Source organism: Chenopodium album, chromosome 13 (genome assembly GCF_948465745.1).
Source record: "Chenopodium album chromosome 13, dcCheAlbu1.1, whole genome shotgun sequence".
Lineage (NCBI taxonomy): Eukaryota > Viridiplantae > Streptophyta > Magnoliopsida > Caryophyllales > Amaranthaceae > Chenopodium > Chenopodium album.
In genome coordinates this window covers 34,814,624-34,836,164 of record NC_137846.1, presented here as the reverse complement: position 1 = coordinate 34,836,164, position 21,541 = coordinate 34,814,624, and positions in this window count along the sequence as shown.

Genomic DNA, 21,541 nt, shown 5'->3' with positions numbered 1-21,541 from the left:
GCTCATACAGGATCAATACTTTACCATTTCACATGAAATTTGTTGCAATACACTCTTTAAACATGTCCCAATGACATAGAACAAACAAATTCATGAAAACAAGTTGGATCAAAGTCCCCAACTTCTAATAGTTAGAGTTCTTCATTCAGCTTTCTCCATTTTTATTGACCAAGTTCAAAGTTTGGTACAATAAAAGGAGCAAGATTTACTTTCCTTAGCTTCAAACGAAAACAAAAATGGAAAGAGATCAAAAATGGAAAAAGAGGAGAAGAAGAGAGTGAGCTGCAGATCGCGCTTCTCCAATGCTTTTTACTAATTCAAATGTTGTGCGCAGCTTATGAATAAGCGCGTGGCATCTCAGCGCAACCCTGTTTCTTACGCGCTCGTAGCCAGCGCGACCCACTGAGTTGCGCGCGGATACTGGTCACTTAAAAGACTGGTACTTAGATTTTGAATCGTTTTGAAATTTTTCTAACGGTTTTGTGCGTTGTTAGACGTAATGACGCATGAGTTATCGAATCTTTTAATTTTCTTTGCATCTTGTAGTTTATTTTTCTCTTTTTTTTTGATAGTTTTTTTTGCATCATCTTGCATGCACACTGTGCTTTGTGCCTGCCCCAAGAATATGTTTTGGACGTTTTTCGTGAGCATGTCTTAAAACGTTCCGTAGTGGTGCTTCACGTAAAAGCTCTCATAGACAAGTTTGTCATTTTACTGTACTGACTTTAGAAATGTGACGTTCTTATCAATTTTTTTGGCGTCCACAACAAAAAGAATGGCGTATGTGCTGCATAAAAATGCACCCTCTTCCCAGCAACGTGATCTACCTCCCGTAACAAAAACGGTAGAACTTCTTTAGCTTTACGAGTCGACAGGCGCGCCGAACCATCGAGGACAAGGCACATTCTCGATTGGAAGAAAATACGGTAGTTAGTGAGCTTACAGGCTTACCGGACAGTTAGGGTGTCTGTCCACCCCCTGTATAAAGAGCGAACAAAGCAGAGTCGCACCTATTTAGACACGTGCCCCCAGTCTTGAGACGCGTGTTTTCATCTTGTGGACAAAAATACTGAGAGAGTTACCGATTTTCTTCTCTCTTACTGGATTTGGATATATGCCTTCAGTCCTGAGACATGTATTTCTATATTGTGGACCCCGAATACTTCGTTTTGGCAAGCGAGTGCCAAAACCTCTATTCACGTGTTAGGCTCCGAACGCCGAAAAACCTTTTCATCATCTTTTAACTTGTTAAAATCATGGAATAAAGTTTCAATGACATATTGAGGAGCTTTAGATCAACGATGCCATAATTGAGAGAATATCATCCTCTTTACTTTTTTTTTAAACCGATATCTTCTCATGACATGACATCACTTAGGACAACCTTTACTCGTAAAAGCGTTCTACATTTGCAAAGGATCAATCTAGATTCTTTAGCGCACTAAATCTAGAAAATACTTTTTCTAGTCTTAGCAGCTATTTGTCTTGAACATTTAGCGAATTGAGGATAGTTTCGACATTCTCAACAAAACTGAAAGATTCCTTATTTTTATTGAACTTCGCAGAATGAGTCTCGGATTTATTTCCTTGGTTACTTTGATCATTGTATATTCTAGACTCAATCAAAGTGGGGTCTAATTGTAGACACCTACTTTTGGCCTCCTGTCCCGACAGAAAGTGTGATGATGTTACAAAAATCCGTTCTTCATGCTAGATCAAAGTTGAAGTGTTAATGGACTACGAAATGCAGTATGAAGTACGTTAAAACCTATATTTGAGACCAATTTATCTTAGAGCCTTGTTCGATTACTAATTAGGTCAAAAACGTGCTCATACATGTTTAAACTTGATTAATAATGAACCCAAATAAATGCAATGATTAGATCCAATGGATCTTACTTTGTTAAAAACCGAGCCAATCAGATAAACCAACCATCAAATTTCCACTCAAAGACTATACAGATGGATAGCCCTTTCAAATAGCTTTCCAACGGTATATTACAAGCCCAATTCTGAGTTAAAACAAAGAAGTTATGATGAAAACACTAAACCGGGCCCTAAAACCGACACCCTTGCACTCCAACGGCAATATCTTTTGATACATAACAGATTTTAACCTAATTTGAACGGCATTGGAAAGTAGACATTTGGATATTTCCAATGATATATTACACACCTTAATCCAACTTTTCAATCAAAAGTTATGGAAGTTTTAAAAACCCGTTTTCGTATAAGGCAAACCGCACCATGCGTAACTGTTAGAGTTGCACGCGCCTACCGAGCACAAGTCAAAGAGTTGCGCTGGGCATACCAGCGCGACTCTGAGAGTTGTGCTCGCCACCTGACGCAGCGGCTCTAAAACCCTAAACCTAGATTGCTACGCCTATAAATAGGGGTTTTCGTTCAACCCTAAAGAGGACTGAAAAATCAAAATTCTAAACCCGAGCATTCTTAAAACCCTAATCTCTCAAGTTCTCATACTATCATACTACTTTTCTTCTCCCTTCCCAAATGCTTTCCAACCCTAATTGAATACATTTAAGTCCTTGAGGTACCAAGAAGAAAGAAATTCCATAAACACATTAAACGGAGATTTAACATAAAAGAAGAACGATTAGTTTCCTAAGCACTTAGATAAATCACTTTTCTTTTATTGTTTAAATAACTTTAACTGATTAATTAGTGTTGTTTGATCACTTTAAACAAACTTTTAATAAATTTAATTCACATAGAATTCTTGTGTTAATCAAGACTAGAATTTGAATAATTAATTGATTGTTTTATCACCTAAGTCATGGCGAACATTGTTTATTTTTTGTTCTCTTCACGAATTTGAATAATAAAAGAATAACAACTTTTGCAATTTAATTCATACGTGAATAATGCTTGTAAATAATATCAACTAACTTAGTTTTTAGGAGCCACGTTGCATATATTGTCTGGTGATGAAATTGTGCAAAAGGAAGAGCTAGTAGAGGCCGCACTAGGGATAGAATAGCAATTCCTCCCTAAAAGGAACGTTATTTTAATACCCTCGCTCCCGAACTCATTTCTGGTACATGTAGACCCATTTAGGAATGGGGTAAACTTATGATTCATGCTAAATATTCCTTGAACCCTACTTGGGAGAAAGGCATGAACGAGGTTTATGAGTTTTCCTAAAACTCATTGGCGACTTCTTACTAGTTTCTTACTAAAAGCATAATAATAAGATAAACTCTAATTCAAAGGTCTCCCAAATAGTCAGGAATTCAAATCCTAAAACACCCTAAAAAGAGTAAAGTCCTAGGCTTTTAAAGGGTCATGGGCATAAAGGAGAAGGATCCCCTACGATGGGCACACCCTCCTTACAGGTTGTTTTTACCTTCTTCTCATAGCTTTCATTCTTAATAATGCTTAGTTTTATGCATTTTCTCTTTAGTTTCCCATTTCTCTCTTATTTTGCGTTTTTATGGGTTTTTTTTTAGTGTTTTCTCCGTTATTTCCTCTCTTTTCGTGGTTGTAGGTATTGTACGAGGATCGGATCTTGATATTGGTGGTTTTATAAGTTGGAAGATGCATTTGGACTAAGCTTATAGAATTGGGAAAGCTCAAGATGCAAGAAAGTGGATGCTCTAAGTTCTTGCTCTTGCGCTCTCATGAAATTACGATGTTAAACCCACCGTTAAGTCCATTTGAATCTGCCATGCTTAGTGACTATCATGAACAAATTGTGTGCACTCACGAAGATCCATTTGCGAGCGCACGAGGCTACGAAGAAGTCGGAGAAACCCAAAATTGCGCCGGCGCGCATCTCCGTGCGAGGGCGTGCCACTGATAAATGCTTTTTCAACCCTGATTTTTTTAAGAATTTTTAGACATAATTTTGATCATAATTTTAGCTTATTTAAGAGTTTATCTCTCTAGTTTTAGGGTTAGTTTAGGAGTAGATTTAGAGAGAGAAAGTGAGAGATTTCAATGGTGATTTGAGAGATTGATGATAGATACAAGGGTGACAATTGTATTGAAGATCTTCTATATAATCAATGAGCATATTTAACTCTATCTCATCTTATTTATTTGTTTAGATTCATGTTTTTTTGATTTAGTTTTGATGATTGATCTTAATTAGTGTAACTATTCTTCATATTTTGTTGATTCTTGATTTCTTAGTTGTTTGTTGTTTGTTGTTTTGATGATGATTCTTAAGTAGTTGCTTTGCTAGGGATTGGGTGAAACTTGTATGATTGATTGATTATTATTAATTTGGGAATTTTTGTTGATTGATTGTTGAGATTAAAGTGATTAATGTAAGTTTACATGCGTGTAATTTGATTTGGCCTTGAGAATTATGCTAGATTGCATTGTGATTTCAAATGATACGAACCATTGATTTAGGAATTGCAATTATCGATTGGTTTGGATTGTGATTCTCCTAGTTTGTTATTCGTAGAGACCACTAGTTTTAACGATAAGGAGATAGCTCTTTGATTCCAATTGATAGCTCTTATCATTAGTCTTCACAACCATTGATTAGCATGTCTTTTCCAAATTGTTGCAATTGTCATGATTACTTATTGATCCCCATTCCCTAGTGTTTTATTTTCTTGATTCTTTGTTTTGTTAGTTGATTAGTCTTGGTTAGTCTATTCTTCACTCTTCAACTTCGACATAGCTTAGGCGCACATTGAGAACACTTGAACAAAACCGTTCCTTTGAGTTCGACCCTTGACTTACCTCTATACTTGTATTTAGATTTGTTAAGTGTTTGTAAATTTTGTTTGTCTTAGGGAGGATTAGTCAACGACCTAGTTTTCCTCCTGTCACAACCCATCTATTTGTTTACGCAACTCTGCAAGTTTAGGAGGGGTCATCCGGTAAGGGCTTCGCACGAGTGGTCTAGCACTTGACACTTGTTCAATACTGTGATCTATGGCCCTTTGAAGAGGGAGAGATTTTGGGCTCTCCTCTGGAAGGATATCCACATATTCCCCGAGCAACTCTCATATGACCTCAGGGATGTCACCCCCGATCTCCTCATCCTTCATAAATAGAGTGGCGAGGAACGTAGGCTCATTTCTCTTCATCCCATTTTTGTGTTGCATCGCCGAAAGGAGGGGAACTTTCAATTCTTTTACTTCTTCACCACTAGTGTGTGTCCTTAGGAGGCAAGGTTGGTGGGTTGTCACAAGTAAGGACCCTAGGTGGGGCATCGGGACAACTTTGCCGGTGTGGAGGAAATCCATCCCAAGGACCATTTCAAAATCATCCAAGGTTGCTGTCGTAAATTCTAGACTCCCACTCCAGTCCCCAATATTAGTATTCACATTCTTTGCCATACCGCAAGTCGGTTAGGCTTCGGAGTTGATGGTTTTCATGCGACTGCCACTTTGCACAACTTTCAGCCCTAATCTGACTGCCTCACGTTTCGTGACAAAATTATGAGTAGCTCTTGTATCAACCATTTCTTGGGCCTTCTTCTCATTTATCAAAACATCTACGTTCATCAGATTGGTAGCTTAACCCTTCTCTCTCGAGGTCTCTTTTCCCATAGCATGCATACAATAACCTGCCCCCAAATTAGAGGGTTCTTCTTTGCTGGCCACATCCTCCTCTTTTTCATCCCCCTTGTCAGGTTCTGAGGACATTAAGGAGATTTCTTATGAAGGTTGTCAATCTCCGATTTATGCCGGCACTCGAACCATTTATGAGGCTCGCGACAGATCGTATGCAAGTGAGGGGTTTGTTCCATGATGATGGCCTGGAGGACCCACCTTTGTTTGTGGACGAGGCGACCCCGTTCTTCCGCGAGTACTCTTCTAACCCATTCTTATATCTATTCCCCACACTGTACAAACTAACGTACGAATTTCTAGTGGTACTCTTTGGGGTACTTGATGTTGACCCACCATTTCCCTTCTTTAGGCTAGACACCTTATCCGATGAGTAATCCATCAACCTTTCGGCTACGACTATGGCCCCCGACAAGGTATCTATTTTCTGACGCCATTTCTCCCTTTGCGCCCAATCTTTCAGGCCCCGCACAAATTTGAATAGCGGGTCATTTTTAGACATGTCATGGATCTCCAACATGTAAGGCGATTCTTTCACATACTCACGAATAGAGGCCTTGTGCTGCAAAGTTGCGAGCTTGGTGCGAGCAACAAACTTTGTATTCTCGGGGAAAAATTGAGCCATAAGTTCTTTCTTTAGATCCTCCCAAGTATCTACCGACGTCCTCTCAACTTGGATGTCAGCGTACTTGGTGCGTCACCAAAGTTTAGCGTCGTACACTAAATACATTGTGGCAGTATCTACCTTAGTTTGTCCTCCAACTGACATGTGCGAAAGTATTTCTCCATGTCGAAGATGAAGTTATCGACTTCCTTTGAATCTCTCGTGCCACCAAAGGTCCGAGGTATAAGAGGTTTTATCTTAGCACCTCTAATTCTCTTAACCCCCCTTTGGGCATGCACCAAGGTAGCACATTTGTCTTGTGCATCATCAACTAAGCCTTTCACAAAACTAAGCTTCTCCGTCAACACATCTACCGTCGATGCAACCCTCTCCATTTGCTCGGCTTGCTTTATTATAATATCTTCCAGTTTGGGTATTCTTTCTTCAAGCATAGCCCAATGTTCTGACTTGCCTTTAAGCCAGGCAAGCCATTCGTCCTATTTAGGGTAAAAATGCCCCCGACATGTGGTACCATCCCATAGTGACACGTGGCCCAATTAAAGGGCGACAATTGTCCCTATAGGAAGATGACATTGAAGGAATTATGTCTTCGATAAGTGCAATTACTAGCTAGGTATATTAAGGATCACTATTATAGAGATAATAAGTTCATTCTTTTGGGTCGTCATTGTTGTTTCTAGAAATGATAAATGATCTTTGGGCTAGTCAAATAGTCCAAAGCCCAATAGAATGGATCATATGAGGTCATACAAAAAGGGTATTGGGTTAAACAAGTAAAAGTCCCATTAATGGGCCTCATGAGATCATGACAAACCTTAAGGAGTGTTGGGCTAGAGTAGTTTGATTAGGATTAGGATTTTGGGCTTAACATGGACTCTTATTTAGAGATATGATCTATAAATAAGATCCATGACTTAGATTGACATAACAATTGACAAGTAAGTTAATTGTAATTCAAGCAACCAAGTCCCAAAACCCTAATCTCTCTCTCTCTCCTCCCCTCGTCCGTACGGCCGGCCACCTAGGTGGCGCGTGACTAGGGGAAAACTAGGTCGTTTACTAATCCTCCCTAATTCAAACTAAATTTATAAACACTTAACAAACCTAAATACGAGTATAGAGGTAAGTCAAGGGTCGAACCCAAAGGAATAGTAATGTTCAAGCACTCTCAATTATGCGCCTAAGCTAGGTCGAAGTCGAAGGTGAAGAAGGAATAGTAACAACTAACAATAAAAAAAAATAAAACACTAGGAATGGGGATCAACAAGTAATCATGATAATTGCAACAACTTGGGAAGATCATGCCAATCAAAGGTTGTGAAGACTAATGATAAGAGCTATCAATTGGAATCAAAGAGCTATCTCCTAATCGTTAAGCTAGGGTTCACTATGAATAACAAACTAAGAGAATCACAATCCAAACCAATCGATAATTGCAATTCCTAAATCATTTGGTCGTGTCATTAGCAAATACAATGCAATTTAGCATAATTCTTAAGGCCTAATCGAATTACACAAATGCAAACCTTCATTAATCACTTTAATCTCAACAATCAATCAACACATTTCCCAAATTAATCACAATCAATCAATCATACAAGTTTCACCCAATTCGTATCCAAACAACTACTCAAGAATCATTATCTATCAACAAACAACTAAGGAAATCAAGAATCAACAAAATATCAAGAACAATTACACTATCAAGAATCAAACATCAAGATTAAACCAAACAAACATGAAATTGAACAAAGCAATAAGGATGAGATAGAGTGAGAAATGCTCATTGATTGATTAAGAAGATCTTTAATACAATTGTCACCATTGGATCTTCAATCTCTTAAACCACCATTGAAATCCCTCACTTTCTCTCTCTAAAACTACTCCTAAACTATCCCTAAAAACTAGAGAGAGAAGCTCACAACCTAACCTAAGATATGAGAGAGAAAGTCACCAAATTTTTCTAAAAATCTCCTTCTAAAATAAAAATGACAAGGCTAATTTATAATAAAACGAGCGAGGGGAAACAGGGCAAACCGTGCGCACGCACCACCTTTCAGTTCCCACGCACAGCAGGCCATAGAAGATCTGTGCGCACGCACCACCTAGGCCGCGCGCGCGCACAGCTGGGTATGTGCGCACGCACCACTATGCCGCGCTCCCGAGCATCCCTATCATTGGTGCACTTGAGGCGATGCTCATGAGAAGGGCAGCTCCTTTATCTTCTAAGCACTTGAACATTCCAAGCCAAAGCATTGCTTCCAAGGTCCTTGTGCTTGCGGAGCTAGCTTGAATTGCATGTTTGGATTTCCGAACTTAGCTCCATCAACCTCCTTGAATGCGCTCGAGCTTCCTCCTTGATAATTAAATCCCGGGAAACTCGACACACCTACAAAACAAGTCAAAGAAACGGAGAAGCGAGAGAAATAGCCGAGAAAATGAATAAAATAATAAGAAAACCATTAAAAGCACGCATTTCTCTAAACTAACACACAAACACGTAAATCAAGCATTATTCCCTAAAAACACGTCATAAAACACTAAAAACGAGTATAAAAATAAGAAGAAAACCTAGCCTAAGAGTGCCATAAATGGCACTCATCAGCGCGTGTGGTGGTTCGTGGTTAGTTCGTGTTCTCTCTTCTCCGTAGAAGGTTAATTGAAAGGGTTCAATTACAACCAACTAGCATTAGTGGAGGTTTAATCTGTGCCCGTGGACCAAGTAGGGGAATCACGTTTGGGGTTCTTTGTCTCCCGTTTGTTCTTGCTCGATTGCTAGTGGATTCACACTTCAAAGGTACTATTAATTGTTCTTTATGTGTTATGCATTGATCTTGGTGTTTAGATGCTAATGAATATGAATCATGCAATTCCGCTTATAGTATCTAAAGTCCTACAGTGGTATCAGTTAGCCTATGCATGTACCTATATTGAATATTAATTCTTTGAACGTCCACAATTTTAATTCAATTAGGAAGGAGAATAATTTAATTATGGGTCAATTATTATTTTAAGTATGATTTAATATATAGAATTATTGAAAGTTGTTTAATTTGCTCAAGCATTAGCCTAAAAGGTCCAAAATTTTGCCCAATATGTTCGAAATTTTCGAACCTCCCCAAACCCTAATTCGAAAACTTCGAAACCCTAAACCCCTAAATTATGATTTTTGTGTTTTTGTTTTGTTTTATTCGATTCGTATGTGATTTATGATTTTAATCTATTTGATTTCATGTTAAATTATGAATTTTTCATGATCAAATTATTTAATTTAAGAGTTAAATTGAATTGAGGATTAATTTCATGAAGAACCCTAATTTCAAGATTGAATATGATTTAATTTTTTAAATTAATTGGACCACATTAAATTAATTTATTTTTTAAACAAAAGATTTGTTTTAATTTAAATTAAAAATTAAAAAAAGAGGTTTTGTGTGCGGCAGCCTCGGCGGCTGCCGCTGCAGGTGGTCCGGAGGGAGGGGCGGGGTGGGGCAGCAGCTCGGAAAACAGGAGTAGCAACAGCAACGCCACGCAAGTGTTGCCTGCGCTGCTGTTGCAGTGCGTCGCTGCTTGCAGCAGCGTACACCAGCCAGTGTTATGGCCACTGTGGCTAGCTTCGGCTAGCCACACCACGGTGGCTAGCGTGTTTCTCAAAAAAAAAATTTATTTATTTTATTAATAAAAATCATTTTTTAAAATAAAAGATAATTTTTGATTTTGAAAGATAATTATCAAAATTAAAGTGGTTAATTTTGTTAAGTTTGGATAATTATTGAGCAAAAAGATTCTATATGGATAATAATCGATTAAATAATGAGATTATCCCATAATTATTTTAGGATAATAATTGATTTAAAATTTTGTGATTGGCTAGGAAATTATGATAGAATCTCCTAAATTAGTTAGGATAATCATGGGAAATAATGTGATTTATCTTCCATAATTAAAAAAAGATTTGATTCTATCTCATACCTAAGATAGAATATATGATATTTTATGATTGGTAATGAATAATATATGATATTATCTAATTGCTATAATTTAATAAAATATGAGATATTAAGATGCCATGTTTCCTTAATTATGAACATTTGATGTTGTAGTTTAGGAAAGCATGATGAGTGATTTAATATATGGCACGTTATAATATATGATGTTATTTATTGCGATATATAGACTAGTATGGCCCATAGATTCTAAATACGATCTGCGCATCGTTTCGTATTTTTGTAATTTATATACGGTATGCGTACCGTTAATTATTTTTGTAATTTATTTTATTTTATTTAAGTAAGATAGAATAAAATAGTCTTATAGGTTGCAGTTGATCCAAGAAGCCAATGGAGTAAAGGCCCAAAGGAGCTAGATGGATGAGATCCATGAAGGTTCAAGTGGGAGTTTTACTTTATTAGTTTTTAGGATTAAGGGGCCATACTATGTCATGTTTATTTATGCATTAGTAGATTATGCATGTTAGATTTTATTTATGTTGATTAATGATGCGCTAGAGTTCACTAAATAATCACAACATAATGAATCTAGGTCCCGGTAATATTGAGGTTGCTTTTCCAATTAAAAACCCAATAAACCTTTGATATTTATGATAGGTCATGCCAAAGCTGGGTGTCATTTTATATCTTGGGAGAGTTGGGGTAAATCAAGTTTTACAATTTTAATTGGTTATACTCAACAAGGTTACCTTAAGCGTTTAGAACCTTGAAGCAAAGGGTAATAATTAAACATGTGATGGTTAATTATTCAATCAAGAGTTACAAGAGTTGTAATCAGTACAGAATTTACTCACCTTTAAAATGTAATGGTTGATGGTAGGGCCAAAGTCTGATCAATTATTGCACAAATAAAGGGTCTTGGAATCATTTAATTCAATTGGGATCAATTAATATTGAATAAAATGTTTTAAATTTACCAAATTTAATACGCTTATGGTACTTTAATTTTATTAAACATAATTATTGAACTTTGCCTCGTTTTGATTTTGTTTGTAGATGAATAGCTTTAACGACAACACTAATTTGCCAACCAAACTTAAATCAAGGCTAAATCTCAGAAACTTCAGGGAATGGGAAGAAGAGCTAAGAAATGTTCTTAAGAGCCACAAGCTTGAGGCTTGACTCTATATTCCTATTGATAGCATATTTATAGTAGGTTTCACTCCTGATAGGCACCCGAAAGATGTTTCCGATGTAGAGAAAGTCAGGAATCACATATTGGCATCTATTGCAACTTGTTGGAAGAGAAGGTTCAAGGACTATGAGGTAAATAAGCTGCATAATTATCTACATGCCATCTGTCGAGGTGGCATTGGTGCATTAGGAAGTGGAGGCTTCAACAATCAGAACGTTAGAGAGGTTGTTAACTCGATCCCTTAAATGTACTACTCCTGGACTGACAATTTAAGTTTTGAGACTTACTATATTCATTATAAGATAATGGCTAAGAAACTCATTCCTGGTCAGTCAGCTAAGAACCATGTGAAGGAACTGATTGATTTACTCAATCGGATGGATATCTTAGGGAGACCATTTGATGATGACTTTGCACATGACACTATTCTGTTTTCACTCCATGATGGATTTGATCTCGTCAAGCTTATTCATAATGATGAAGGCTCGACAGTGACACTAGTCAATCTATTGATCAACCACACAGAGGAGTACCTAAAGAAGGAGGGAAGCCAATACTTCTATTGCAGTAGGTGGTCTTGCCACTCACCAGGTTGTCCCCACAACACACCACTGAAGACAGAAGGTAAGGAGTTACCTAATGTTTTGTTGTTGAAATCAATCTTACCTCTTCTTACAATTGGGTATTTGATACCGGTTGTGGTGCTCACATTGTTAATAACATGCAGGGCTTAAGAGAGAGTAGGAAATAAGCAAAAGGGGAAGTCACAATTCGAGTAGGAAATGGAGCAAAAGTTGTTGCACTTGCTATTGGAAACTATCATTTGAGGCTTCCATCTGGTCTTATTTTGGTGCTTAATAACTGTTATTATGTCCAAAATATTACAAAAAAATTATTTTAGTTCCTATTTTAGATACTGAAGGTTATTCTTTTGAAATAAGATACAAGAGTTGTTTTATTTCTAAAGAAAATATGTTATATGCTAACGCAAAATTGATTAATGGTTTATATGTCTTAGATTATACTATCCATGTTTACAACATCGATCAGAAAAGCGCAAAATAGATGAATCAAACCAAACCTATTTATGGCATTGTAGGATAGGTCATATAAACCAATCGTGCATCCAGAAATTACAAAAGGATGGACTCCTAACTTCATTTGATTATGAATCATTTGAAAACTGTGAGTCATGCTTGTTAGGTAAAATGACTAGGTCACCTTTTACTGGAAAGGGTGAAAAAGCTAGTAACCTTTTGGGCCTCATACATACAGATGTATGTGGACCAATGAGTTCAAAAGTTAGAGGTGGTTTTAACTACTTCATTACTTTTACTGATGATTTGAGTAGGTATGGTTATATCTATTTAATGAAGCATAAGTCGGAATCCTTTGAAAAGTTCAAGGAATTCCAGAATGAGGTACAAAACCAGCTTGGGAAGACAATTAAAGCACTGCGATCCGATCGTGGTGGTGAATATTTGACCAAAGAATTTGATGAACATTTGATTAATTGTGGAATACTTTCACAGTTAACTCCTCCAGGGACACCACAGTTAAATGGTGTGTCAGAAAGGGGGAATAGAACCTTACTAGACATGGTTCGGTCCATGATGAGCTTTATTGATTTACACATATCATTCTGGGGATATGCATTAGAAACAGCTACGAACATACTGAACAGAAGCCCTTTCCAAAGCAGTTGAGAAGACACCATATGAGTTATGGACTGGAAAAGTTCCAATCTCAAGATTTGGGGATGTGAAGTCTATGTAAAACTTTTACAAGGCGATAAAATAGGCCCTAAATCAGATAAATGTTTCTTCGTGGGTTATCCCGAAGAAACAAGAGGGTATTACTTCTACAATCGCGCAAATAACAAAGTGGTTGTTGCTCGCGATGGTGTCTTTCTAGAAAGAGAATTTCTTTCTACTAAGTCAAGTGGGAGTAAAGTGGTTCTCGAAGAAATTCAAGACGAGCAACAAATGGATATGGATAACACCACATTAGAGGCAAGGGCGCATGAGTCGGCTAATTCGAAAATCATGTGCTGGAGCAAGCTAATTTGACTAGCGAGACTCCAATCGTCCCACTTGAATCTAATTCTTGCTAAAATCTTCAAAGAGTTTAAGAGAATATTTCTGTTTTTGCTCCTACCCCACGTAGGTCTGCCAGAATATGAAACAAATAGTTTGTTGAGGTTATGTTATCTGAGGATTTTGAAATCTTCTTATTGGAGAATGAAGAACCTTCAACCTACAAGCAAGCTTTGGCGAGCCCCAACTCAGATAAATGGCTTGAGGCCATGAAGTCTGAAATGGAATCAATGTCTAAAAATAATGTGTGGACCCTAGTAGACTTACCTGATGGGGTAAAACCTATTGGTTGCAGGTGGGTCTACAAGATTAAAACAGACAAGGATGGAAATGTCTACATATCCACAAAGCAAGACTGGTTGTAAAAGGGTACATACAAATTCATGGTATTGACTATGATGAAACCTTTTCCCTTGTAGCTGTGCTTAAGTCCATTCGGATTCTTCTAGCGATTGCTGCATTTTTCAACTATGAAATCTGGCAGATGGATGTTAAAACCGCCTTCTTGAATGGGTTCTTGACGGAGGAAGTGTATATGACATAATCTGAGGGTTTTGAAGATCTAAAAAATCCTAGAAAATTATGCAAGCTTTAAAAATCCATTTATGGATTGAAGCAAGCATCGAGGAGTTGGAATCTTCGTTTTGGTGAGGCAATCAAACAGTTTGATTTTCTCAAGAGCGAAGAGGAACCTTGTGTATACAAGAAATCCAGTGGGAGCAGCGTGGTTTTCTTGGTCTTGTATGTAGATGACATACTACTCATGGGAAATGACATACCAATGCTTGAGTCAGTCAAGGAATGGTTGAAGAGTTGTTTCTCCATGAAAGACTTGGGTGACGCCGAGTACATTTTGGGAATCAAGATCCATCGAGACAAGTCTCGAAGGATGATTGGACTAAGTTAAGAGACTTATATTGAGAAGGTTCTTGATAGGTTTGAGATGAAAGACTCTAAGAGAGGATTTCTCCCCGTGTCCCATGGCATTACGCTCAGTAAATCTTAGTGCCCTCAAACGCCAGATGAGATGAGACGTATGGCTAGTATACCTTATGCTTCTGTAGTAGGGTTTATTATGTATGCCATGATTTGTACAAGGCTGGATGTTTCATATGCTCTTAGCATGTGTAGCAGATTTCTGGAAAATCTAGGTGAAGAACACTAGACAGCTTCCAAGAACATCCTTAAGTACTTGAGAAGGACTAAAGGAATGTTTCTAGTATATGGCGGTGAAGATGAGTTGGTTGTCAAGGGCTATACGGATGCGAGTTTCCAAATAGACAGAGATGACTTCAAATCCTAGTCAGGGTGCATTTTCTGTCTGAATAGAGGAGCAGTGAGCTGGAAGAGTTCGAAGCAAAGCACTGTAGCAGACTCTACGACAGAAATTCCTCACAGAGTTGGACATTGTACCAAGTGCTCAGAAAGGAATTGAGTTGTATTGTGACAACAATGGCACCATTGCTCAATCAAAGGAGCCAAGGTCACACTTCAAATCCAAACATGTAGAGAGGAAATATCAACTCATTCGAGAGATCGTTGGCAGAGGAGATGTCAAGATGTGCAAAGTTCATATGGATGAGAATATTGCTGATCCACTCACTAAACTCCTTCCATTGCCTAAGCATGAGACTCATGCTAGTGCTACTGGATTGAGGCTGATGATGTAATTTAAGTTGTATTTGTTTTGAGAAAACTTATTACATAAGTAATACATTCATTTGCAGAATTATGTTTAATAAAAAATTTATTATTTCTCTTATTTAATTATGGTTTTAATGTTAAATAAAATGTCCAAAATAATTATGGATTAATGGGCTCATCAGGTTGATGACCTGGTGAATGAAACCCCATAGGTGAACAAAATCCATATATTATTTATATTCCTTGTTCGAAATCCTTAAAGTGGACATAAATGATTTCAACACAAGGACTAGCATGTAAAGTTGATTAGATAGCACAGTTTCATGGGCTATATGGGCATAGTGATGATGCTCGGTTAATCACATGGATATGCATGTATGATGCATGATCGAACTATAGACCTACTTTGAAGTTCAAGTATAGAGCTTTCGAATATATTAGTGGATTTCTTTAATATGAGTGGAACATGGATTCCATTCAATGATTGATTTAACTGTTGTACATTCAAACGTATACCCGTAACTGGAGATTATAAAGGGTGTTTCCTGGTTACTTCAAAACTTTAGTGGGAGCTTTGGTTTCACAAGATTGGATTGAGTCTACCTATTTAATTAGGAATGTGTCTTGGCCCCTTGAAGAGGGAGAATTCGGAAAATACGTGGTCGCGTTTAAATGCATTACTCAGTAATTATTTGTTTTGTAATTCTAACTCAGATTTCAAGAAAGATTTGTAGATTAATATGATTTCGACATGAGATGCAATCATATTATCAAATCGACGCACATTGACTAAAGGAATTTGAATATTGTGCACTTGTCTCAGACAAGTGGGAGATTGAAGGAATTATATTTTCGATAAGTGCAATTACTAGATACATATATTAAAGATCACTATTATGGAGATAATAAGTTCATTCTTTTGGGTCGTCATTGTCTGTTGCTAGATATGATAAATGATCTTTGGGTTAGTCAAATAGTCTAAAAGGCCAATAGAATGGATCCTATGAGGTCACACAAAATGGGTATTGGGTTAAATAAGTAAGAGGCCCATTAATGGGCCTCATGAGATCATGACAAACCATAAGGAGTGTTGGGCTAGAGTAGTTTGATTAGGATTAGGAGTTTGGGCTTAACATGGACTCTTATTTAGAGATATGATCTATAAATAAGATCCATGACTTAGATTGACATAACAATTGACAAGTAAGTTAATTGTAATTCAAGCAACCAAGTCCTGAAACCCTAATCTCTCTCTCTCACTCACGGCTCTCTCTCTCCTCCCCTCGCCTGTACGGCCGGCCACCTAGGTGGCGCGTGTTGTGGTTCGTGGTTAGTTCGTGATCTCTCTTCTTCGTAGAAGTTTAATTGAAAGGGTTCAATTACGACTAACTAGCATTAGTGGAGGCTTAATCTGTGCCTGTGGACCAAGTAGAGGAATCACGTTTGGGGTTCTTTGTCTCCCGTTTGTTCTTGCTCGATTGCTAGTGGATTCACGCTTCAAAGATATTATTAATTGTTCTTTATGTGTTATGCATTGATCTTGGTATTTAGATGCTTATGAATATGATTCATGCAATTCCGCTTATAGTATCTAAAGTTCTAAAGACACGTGTCAAGCACAAAGAGCACCTGAAATGAGAGAAGGGCCTCCTTACATCAAGAGGCCCAAATCCCGAGAAAGTCGTAAAACAGCGCCCCCCATTGGACACGTGCCTCCTCATGATTACGCCGCCAATCAGAGCACGGTATTCTAGGGTATTAACCCTAAAGGGGCACACTTTCCCACCCCTATAAATACCTTAATCATTTATGATTGGAGGGGTAGATTAAGACATCATTCTAAGAGCATTGAATAGCTCCAACTTCTCTGTACTTTCTCTCTCTAAATTATTTCGTTTTCCGATCACTAACTTAATCGTCAGAGGTGAATATTCTATTAACCGAAATATTCGTTATTTTGCAGGTGTTCGTGTCCATCCGACCATATTCAAGACTAGTATCCTGAAGGATTCCAAAAACCCCTGAAACACTTCCCACGCATATTCAGGCATCTCCACGTTCGCCATCTCTAGAGTAACCTGGCTCTGATAACAACTGTTGTGGTCCAAGAGTTCTGACGCCGGATTGTGCGGCATGCTCTTGTCTTTTGGCAACAAGGACGCAAGCCTAGAGCGAAAAGGGTTCGTAAGCACACAGCAACACGAACCAAAGGTATCTCAAGGAAACACACATCAACAATGAGTGCGAAGTCGGGGCTTGTGAAACCAATATTTTGAAGCGGGCACAAGCGAGATCGACGATAATGAAGGTATCTTTTGAGGTTCTCTTGGTTTGGAGGGGATGCTTTAAAACAAGGTAAGAACAATATCTATTAAGGCTTAAATCAACACACCAGTCTTAAAGCAATATGTAACGGGGTAGGGAGCTTTGATTCATTCAACTATTCACTCCCTAAGGAGCTTTATATTGATTTCATAAAGAATTACTAGTGAACACTAAAACTACAGCAACACAATAGTTCTACTTAGAGCTTAGAAAGCATAAAGAAAGATTTTGAAAATAATACATAAGGAAAATATAAGGGAAAAGGAAGGGGATAAATAAAGAAAGAGGCTGATTCTAACACCGAGGTTAGCATATGGCTAGCAGCCTTGCTAGCCTAGCACGCTAGTCCTTGCTTGCCTAGGCCAATGCGAGGCTTGGTTTTTGCACGTTGACTTGTCATTTGACTTATCTTCTCATCTTCTTGTTTTGTTAAATCAACTCGACGTTGGTTTCGACGCTCTTAGCTCGAAATCCAACGTCTGAGTTCGTAAAATTCTTATCGACTTATTTAATCCTTCGGATTAATTCGTCGCCTTTGTTCGGTTACATGATTAAGTGTGACCTATAAGGTTTAGTCAAGAGCAACCTGTAAGATTAATTATACATTAATCTTACTGATCGAAAGCGGCCTCAAGTTAGGCATTCCGATAACTTGACTTCACTGAATAATTAGTTTTCTTAATTAATTCCGAACCCTCTATCATAATAATACACTTGTTCAAAGGACACCATTTCTTTCAGATTCTACAACTGAAGCTGAATAATTAGCGATATCGAAAGCAACTAAGAAGGCATTTTGGATTCATAAGTTCGTCAATGAACTTGGTGTTGTGCCCTCAATAATCAAGGGTCCAATAGATCGATATTGTGTCAACGATAGGGCTATTTCTTAGGCTAAGGGAACATCAGTTGGTGTGGACATCTACTTTTGGCCTCCTGTCCCGACCGAAAGTGCTATGATGATAAATAAAACCATCTTTGTGTTGGATCAACGTGAAGAATGCTTATGGACAACTGATTGAGCCACAAAAATACAAAATACCTAGCTTAACCCAAAACGAAATGAATTAAAGTCCAATAAACTAAGCCCGATCAGAAATTAGGCTTAAACCAGAAGTCTAAACCTAATTTTAACGGACTTAGAGGCGCCTAGGTTAAAAATAAAAGCTGCCGCAGAAAAATTCCCGCGCATCTCAAAGAGTGGCGCTGGTCTGGCATGCGCAACCATAAGGTTGCATGTGACGCCCAGCGCAGCCTCTAGTGATGCGCTCGCGGAAGATTCTGAATTTTATAAAAACATAAAATCGAATCTAAAAATAATACTGCATGCAAGAAGTTCCGTCGCGCTGCCCATAGCAGCGCACCTGAATCACTTGCGCTGAGCAGGCGCGCGCAATCCATTTAGATGTACGCGACACCTGCTGCAACAGAACACTCGAAACCCTAAACGCACCCATTCCCTATAAATAGAGGCTTAATACGAGGCTTAAACAGACAGAAAATAACCCGAAACTCTGGCAGAAACTTTGTAAACTTGTGTACTCTCAACCCTCTTGTCCTAAACACTCACCCCCTTTATTACTTATTAATATGGTGGATGTTCCCGAACAAGAAGGAGTCCATAAGTGTTCTAAACGAAGATCTAGCAAGGAAAAGTGGTAAATTCTCGAGCACTTAGATTAATCACCTTTTCTTTTCTTGTTTAAATAACCTTTAATTGATTAATTAGTGTTGTTTGAACACTTTAAACAAACTTTAAATTAATTAATTTCACATAGTATCTTGCGTTAAATAAAGAATAGAATTGAATAATTAATTGTTGTTTGATCACTTAAGACAAGGAGAATACTGTTTATTTATTGTTCTTTTCACAAATATTAATTAAATAAAGAATAAAGACTTTTGCAATGTAATTCCTACGTGATTAATGCTTGTAAATAAATTCAACTAACTTAGTTTTTAGGTATCACGTTGCATATATTGTTTGGTATTGAAATTGTGCAAAAGGAAGAGCTAGTAGAGGCCGCACTAAGGCTAGAATAACGATTCCCCCATAAACGGAACATTATTTTAGTACCCTCGCTCCCGAATTCATTTCTGGTACAAGTAGACCAATTTGGGCATGGGTAAACTTACGATTCGTGCTAAATATCCCTTGAACTCTACTTGGGAGAAAGGCATGAACGAGGTTTATGAGTTTTCCTAAAACTCATTGGTGACTCCTTACTAGTTTCTTACAAAAAAGTATAATGATAGGATCAACTCTAATTCAAGGTCCCCTAAACAGTCAAGAATTTAAATCCTAATCACCCTAACAAGTGTAAAGTCCTAGGCTTTTAAAGGACCATGGGTATACAGGAGAACGATCCCCTACGATGGGCACACCCTCCTTACAGTGGCGACTCCACTGGGGACTTAGAGGTTACAAGATCAGTTTTTAGTTATGGTCTAAGGTTTCTAACACTAGGTTGCCTATGGATTGTAACGAGAATTAACTTGGATAATCTCTAGTTAGAGAGCGAGACTTGAACACATAATATCTTCCTTTTTCGTAAAAGTAAAAGCCAAACAAGCAACATTGCATCATGCATAATCATAGCACACTATAACCCATAGGGATTGGCTCATTGATTAGGGGTTGCCAACACTAGGCTTTTATCCCGAAATCAATAACAATCATCCCACCCATATCGCCAACAAAATTTTGGGAGGACTATGTCATGAGTCAACACGTTGAGTGATTCATTTATGCATCATTTCTTAAGAAATGGTACCTTTGGACACCCAAGTTTTCGACATTTGAAAGGCATTAAGTTGATTTTGGCTTACGGTATGCTTATGTGATTACATGACTATTTGCGACGTGTTTTAGGATAACTTTTTAGTTTTGGTTTAGGTTCTCAATTACAAAGTTGTCCCTTCGTAATTTTGAGTCACATTCGAAGGGTATCATAAAAAATCAAAAGTCGTAAAAATAGAGACACAAAAAAAAATGTTCGAAAAAAATCACACGAACAAGTGGCGCACGCAACTTATTAAGTTGCGCGACCACACCCAGCGCAAGATCCAAGGCTGCGCGCGCCTCCTGCTACGAAATCATTTCGATTCTCCAAAGAACGATCGGCTTGTACGAACAATATCATTATTAATGAATTATTTAAAGGTGATGATATCCGTTCGAATGTATCTTGTGTCTTTCTTTTTCTCCTTTTTTTAAAAACAAAAAAAACAAGCGTATTGATTTTAATAATTTTTCATACTTCCTTTAGGGCCGGTTTCCAAGCTTGGGAACGAAGACTCCTCACCCCTTTCAAACCATCTTCCTTCGACAACTTACTCTAGTCCAACAATGATGTCAACAATAGAGAAACTCCAAGAAGAGATTGCTCGCTTAAGAGAGGAAAAGGCTCAAGAGGCCGAAGAGAGAAGAATTAAGAAACTAAAAAAAACTGAAAGAAAAATACCGAAGCTTTGGCTTTGCAATAAAAGATGGATGAATTATCCATAAGAGAGAAGTCGTTAGAGAAGCTTGTTCTTCGTTCTACAATGGGGAATAAGTACTTTGACGCAGAAAAGTTTACTCCTCCTACAGTACTCACTTTACCAGAAAAGTTCGTAGCTATTGACTTACCAATATTCAAGGTGACCAATAATCCAAAAAATCATCTAATGAGTTTTACTGGCACCATGGATTTAAAGGGAGTTGATCCTAAGCTCTATGCTTTGACTTTCCCTTTATCTCCAGACCCAGCTGCGAGAGAGTAGTACTATAGGCTAAATGCTAAATTTAAAACCACATGGGAAGATGTAGTCTCAGATTTCATCACCTAATATGAGAGTAAAGTAGAGTTCAAATCAACTTTACATGAACTTGAAATTCTCAAGCAAGGCGACAACGAAGGTTTCCTTGCTTTTGATGGTAGATGGCGAGAAAAGGCGGCCCATCTTGCCCAAAGGCCACCAAAACTCGAGTTGGTACAAAAATTCATTGACAATTGTCATGAAAATTACAACAAACATCTATGCTACCTTGGTTTAGACAATTTTCAAAAGGTTTATTTTGTGGCTACTAGGATTGAAGATGATCTTGCTAAAGAAAAGGAAAACAAGCCTCATCATCATCAACCTAAGAATAACTACAAAAAGGGGAATGA